Here is a 5,721-nt window from a genome sequence, read left to right as displayed (position 1 = left end):
TGCACTACTAGATATTTACCCAAAGAATACAAAAATACTGGGGCACCTGGGTGGCTCAGTCAGTTAAGCATCTGCCTTCAGCTCAGGTCATGATCCCAGGGTCCTGGGATTAAGCCCCACATCAGGCTCCCTGCTCAGTGGGGCGTCTGCTTATCCCTCTCTCTCTCCCTCTGTCCCTCCCCTGCTCATGCTCTCTCTTTTTCTCAAATAAATAAAATCTTTAAAAAATAAAAGAATACACCAGCCTAAGCTAGAGCCAGTGGGCCTCCGGCCTAGCAGAGCTTTCACCATGGCCCTCAGCGATGCTGACGTGCAAAAGCAGATTAAGCATATGATGGCTTTTATTGAACAAGAAGCCAATGAGAAAGCGGAGGAAATAGATGCGAAGGCAGAGGAAGAGTTCAACATTGAGAAAGGTCATCTTGTGCAAACCCAAAGACTGAAGATTATGGAATACTACGAGAAGAAAGAAAAGCAGATTGAGCAGCAGAAGAAAATTCAGATGTCTAATTTGATGAATCAAGCAAGGCTCAAAGTCCTCAGAGCAAGAGATGACCTTATTACAGACCTACTAAATGAAGCAAAACAGAGACTCAGCAAAGTGGTAAAAGATACAACCAGGTACCAGGTGCTGCTGGATGGACTGGTCCTTCAGGGTTTGTACCAATTGTTAGAGCCTCGAATGATTGTTCGTTGCAGGAAGCAGGATTTCCCTCTGGTAAAGGCTGCAGTGCAAAAAGCGATTCCTATGTACAAAATTGCCACCAAAAAAGATGTTGATGTCCAAATTGATCAGGAGGCCTACCTGCCTGAGGAAATAGCTGGTGGAGTTGAGATCTATAATGGGGATCGTAAAATAAAAGTTTCCAATACCCTAGAAAGCCGGCTGGATCTCATAGCCCAGCAGATGATGCCAGAAGTACGGGGAGCCTTATTTGGTGCAAATGCCAACAGGAAGTTTTTGGACTAAACCTTTGGGCGAGGTGGAGTTCATTCACTGCTCTCCTTCTGTCATGCGGAAGTTTCTGATACTTGAAGAAACAAGATATCTGTGGCTTCCCCTTCGCTGTTCTAATATTCTGTATTTATCAGTGGATCCTCTCTGTAGCTAATGCCCTTGGCCTAATTGTTAACAGGAGAGAAAGTTTCACTTATTATGATCAGGAAACCTCCTTAGCTTACTGAAAGTAGCACAACTTACATTTGCTTCTGTAGCATGAAAGTGAGGGTATCAGATGGTGGTTACCAGCGCTTCCCCAAGTCTCTGCTCTTCCTCTCATCTTCTGCTGTCGTTCTCGATTCTAGAGGTTGATGTGTGTGGTGTTCTCTGACATTCAGTCTCTGCTCTTTAGGCTTCAGATGCATGGGGCGCATGCATTCCTGCCAGCACTAGTAGCTTCACTGTTCACCTGTTTGGGCCTAGAAGCGTTCCTCATCTGTAAATGTGATTTAGAATCTAAGCCATGAATCGGTCTTATTTATTAAAACAAAAGGTTTACATGGAAAAATAAAAAAATAAAAGAATACAAAAATACTAATTTGAAGGGATACGTGCACCCTGATGTTTATAACAGCATTACCAACAATAGTCAAACTATAGAAAGAGCCCAAATGTCCATCCACTGATGAATGGATAAAGGAGATGTGATATATATATATATACGGTATATATAATACAAACACACACACACACACACACACACACACACACAATGGAATATTGCTCAGCCACAAAAAAGAATGAAATCTTGCCATTTGCAATGATATTGGATATTGATGGAGCTAGAGGGTATTATGCTAAGTGAAATAAGTCAGTCAGAGAAAGACAAATACCATATGATTTTACTCATATGTGGAATTTAAGAAACAAAACAAATGAACATAGGTGGAAAAAAAGAGGCAAACCAAGAAACAGACTTGTAACTATAGAGGCCAAACTGATGGTTACCAGAGGCAAGTGGGTTGGTGGATGGATGAAATAGGTGATGGGGATTAAGGAGGGTACTTGTGATGAGCACCAGATATCATATGTAAGTACTGAATCACTAAATTCTATACTCAAACTAATATTACACTGTATGTTAACTAACTGAAATTTAACTAAAATCTTGGGGGGAACCCTAAAATGAGATACCACTACATCCCTACTAGAACTGTCGAAAAGATTGACAATACCAACTGTTGGCAAAGATATGCAGAAACCAGAACCCTCATACATTGCAAGTGGGAACATAAAATAGCACAGCCACTTTGGAAAATATTTTGGTGGTTTCATAAAAAGCTAATCATGTACTTACCATAGCAGTTCTCCTCCTAGCCATCTACCCAAAAGAAATGAAACCATGTCCACATGAAGACTTGTGTGGAAATTTTTGTAGTATTATTCATAATAGCCAAAAATTGAAAAGAATCAAAATGTCCATCAACTAGTAAAGAGATCATCAAAATGTGGTGTGTTTCAGCATAAGGTGGCAGGGGATAAAAGTAAAAGAAAGGAGATCAGTTAGCAGTCTGTTGCATTGATTCAAGTTGAAGGGGATGGTGGCTTCAATCAGCCTGGTAACAGCAGAGATGGTAAGAACTGGTGGGATTCTGGACACACTAGCCTCGTAGAGTTGACAAGACTGCTCATGATTTAACGTACAGTGAGGAAAGAGAAAGACAGAGGAATCGTGCTGTGATGATAGTTGTGTTTTATATTGCAGTTAAATCCTGAAGGATCCCCAGCACCCACTGCTGAGGGCTTTGGCCAGAATATCAGTGGAGAAACAGGGAGCTGGGAGGGAGGAATTCTTTTAAGTGCAGATCCTGTGGTCTGATTCAATGAAATCACAATTGCTAAAAGTTGGGCCATGTTATCTACGTTTTTGAAAATTCCCTCAGATGATTCAGAAGCACTGCAAGGTTTGTAAACTACTCTGTTGCAGGCATTATTTTATTTTAATTTGTTTTGTTTGTTTTTATATATATTTTTTACCCCCCCCCGTTTTTATATATGTTATAAATAACATACCTATGTCATATACATTTATTTGGGTCCTCTTCAATTTCTTTCCTTAATGCCTGGTAGTTTTCAATATACAGGTCTTTCACCTTCTTGGTTAAATTTATCCCTGGGTGCTTTATTATTTTTGATCCAATTGTAAATAGGATTGTTTTCTTTATTTCTCTTTCTGACAGTTCCTTATTAGTGTAGAGAAATGCAACAGATTTCTGTATATTGATTTTGTATCCTGCAATTTTACTGAATTCATGGATTAGTTCTAAAGGTTTTTTGGCAGAGTCTTTAGGGATTTCTTTATATAATACCATGTTATTTGCAAATAGTTACAGTTTTACTTCTTCCTTTCTAATTTGGATGACTCCCCCCACCCACCCACCCACCCACCACAGTTGCTCTGGCTAGGACTTCCAATACTATGTTAAATAGAAGTGATGAGAATGGGCATCCTTGTATTGTTCCTGACCTTAGAGGAAAGGCTCTCGGCTTTTCACCATTGAGTTTGCTGTGGGCTTGTCATATATGGTCTTTATTACATTAAGGTATATTCCTTCCATACCCACTTTGTTGAGAGTTTTTGCCATAAATGAACGTTGAATTTTGTTAAAAGTTTTTTCTGCATCTATTGAGGTGATCATAGGATTTTTAGCCTTCCTTTTGTTAATGTGGTATATCATATTGATGGATTTTGTATGTTGAACCATTCTTGCGTTCACAGAATAAATTCCACTTGATCATGGTGTATGATCCTTTTAATGGATTGTTAAATTCATTTTGCTAATATTTTGTGGAGGATTTTTGCATCTATATTCTTCAGGAATATTGGCTTGTAATTTTGTTTTCTTATGGCCCCTTGTCTGGTTTTAGAATTAGGGTGATGCTGACCTCAAAAATGAGTTCAAAGGAGTTCCCTCCTCTTTTATTTCCTGCAAGAGTTTGAGGAGAATAGGTATTAATATATTTTTTAAAGATTTTATTTATTTATTTGACAGAGACAGACACAACAAGAGAGGGAACACAAGCAGAGGGGGTGAGAGAGGGAGAAGCAGGGCTCCCGCAGAACAGGGAGCCCGATGCGGGGCTCAATCCCAGGACTCTGGGATCATGACCTGAGCCGAAGGCAGACGCTTAACGACTGAGCCACCCAGGCGCCCTGGTATTAATATTTCTTTGAATGTTTGGTAGGATTCCCCAATGAAGCCATCTGGTCCTGGAATTTTGTGGGTTGGTTTTTGATTACTGATTCAATCTCCTTACTAGTAATTGGTCTGTCCAGATTTTCTACTTCATTATGATTAAATCTTGGTAGGTTTTATGTTTCTAGGAATATATCCATTTCTTCTAAGTTGTTCAATTTGTTGCCATTTCATTGTTCATAGCAGTTTCATGACTCTTTGTATTTCTGTGGTATCAATTGTAACTTCTCTCTTATTCCTGATTTTATTTATTTGAGTCCTCTTTTTTTCTTGGTGAATCTAGCTAAAGGCTTGTCAATTTTGTTTATCTTTTCAAAGAGCCAGCTCTTAGCGTCATTGATCTTCTCTATTTCCTTTTTAGACTCTATTTCACTTATTTCTGCTCTGGTCTTTGTTATTTCCTTCCTTCTACTAACTTTGGACTTCATGCATTCTTTTTCTAGTTCTCTAAGTTGTAAAGTTATGTTGTTTAATTGAGACTTTTCTTGTTCTTGGGGTAGGCATTTCCTCCCTCTTAAAATTGCTTTTGCTGCATTCCACACATTTTCTTATATTTCCATTTTCATTTGTCTCAAGACATTTTATTTCTCTTTTGATTTCTTCTTTGATTCATTGGTTGGTCAGTAATATATTGTTTAATCTCAACACATTTGTGAATTTTACAGTTTTCTTCATGTAATTAATTTCTAGCTTCATACCATTGTGGTCAGAAAAGATGCCTGATGCAATTTCAATCCTCTTAAATTTATTGAGACTTGTTTTGTAGCCTAATATGTGATCTATCATGGAAAAAATTGTGTGCATTTGAGAAGAATATATATTCTGTTTCTTTTGGATGGAATGTTCTGTATATACCAATTAAGTCCATCTGGTCTAATGCATAGTTTAATGCCAATGTTTCCTCATTGATTTATGCCTAGATGATCTAACCATTGATGTATGTGGGGGTATTAAATCCCCTAATCGTATTGTGTTGCTCTCAATTTCTCCTTTTATGCCTATTAATATTTATTTTATATATTTAGGTGCTATGTTGTGTGCATAAATATTTACAAATGTTATATCCTCTTGTTGGATTGATCTCTTTATCATTATGTAATGCCCATCTTTGTCTCTTATTACAGCCACTGTTTTAAAGTCTATTTTATCTGATATGCATATAGCTACTCCAGCTTTCTTTTGGTTTCCATCTTCATGGAATATCGTTTTCCATCTCTTCACTTTAAGTGTGTGGGTCTTAACATCTGAGGTGAGTCTCCTGTAGGCAGCATACAGATGGGACTTTTTTTTTTTTAAATCCATTCAGCCACTCCACGTCTTTTGATTGGAGAATTTAGTCCATCTACACCTAAAGTAATTATTAACAGTTATGTACTTATTACCATTTTGTTGTTTACTGGCTATTTTTATAGTTCTTCTCTCTTCCTTCCTTTCTTGCTCTCTTCCTTTGATTGGATGAATTTCTTTAGTGGTATGCTTATATCCCTTTCTCTTTTGTGTATTTACTATAGGTTTTTGCTTTGT

At 37.8% G+C, this 5,721-nt stretch overlaps 1 pseudogene; it reads left to right on the top strand.

The window, feature by feature from the left end:
- The first annotated feature begins 246 nt into the window (after positions 1–246).
- Positions 247–1,460, top strand: LOC114207357 (V-type proton ATPase subunit E 1 pseudogene; annotated as a pseudogene).
- The last annotated feature ends 4,261 nt before the right edge of the window (positions 1,461–5,721 follow it).

Source organism: Eumetopias jubatus, unplaced genomic scaffold (genome assembly GCF_037043125.1).
Source record: "Eumetopias jubatus isolate StellerSeaLion01/CBP00866 unplaced genomic scaffold, mEumJub1_p1.0 scaffold_3, whole genome shotgun sequence".
Lineage (NCBI taxonomy): Eukaryota > Metazoa > Chordata > Mammalia > Carnivora > Otariidae > Eumetopias > Eumetopias jubatus.
This window is presented reverse-complemented; position numbering and strand designations above follow the sequence as displayed.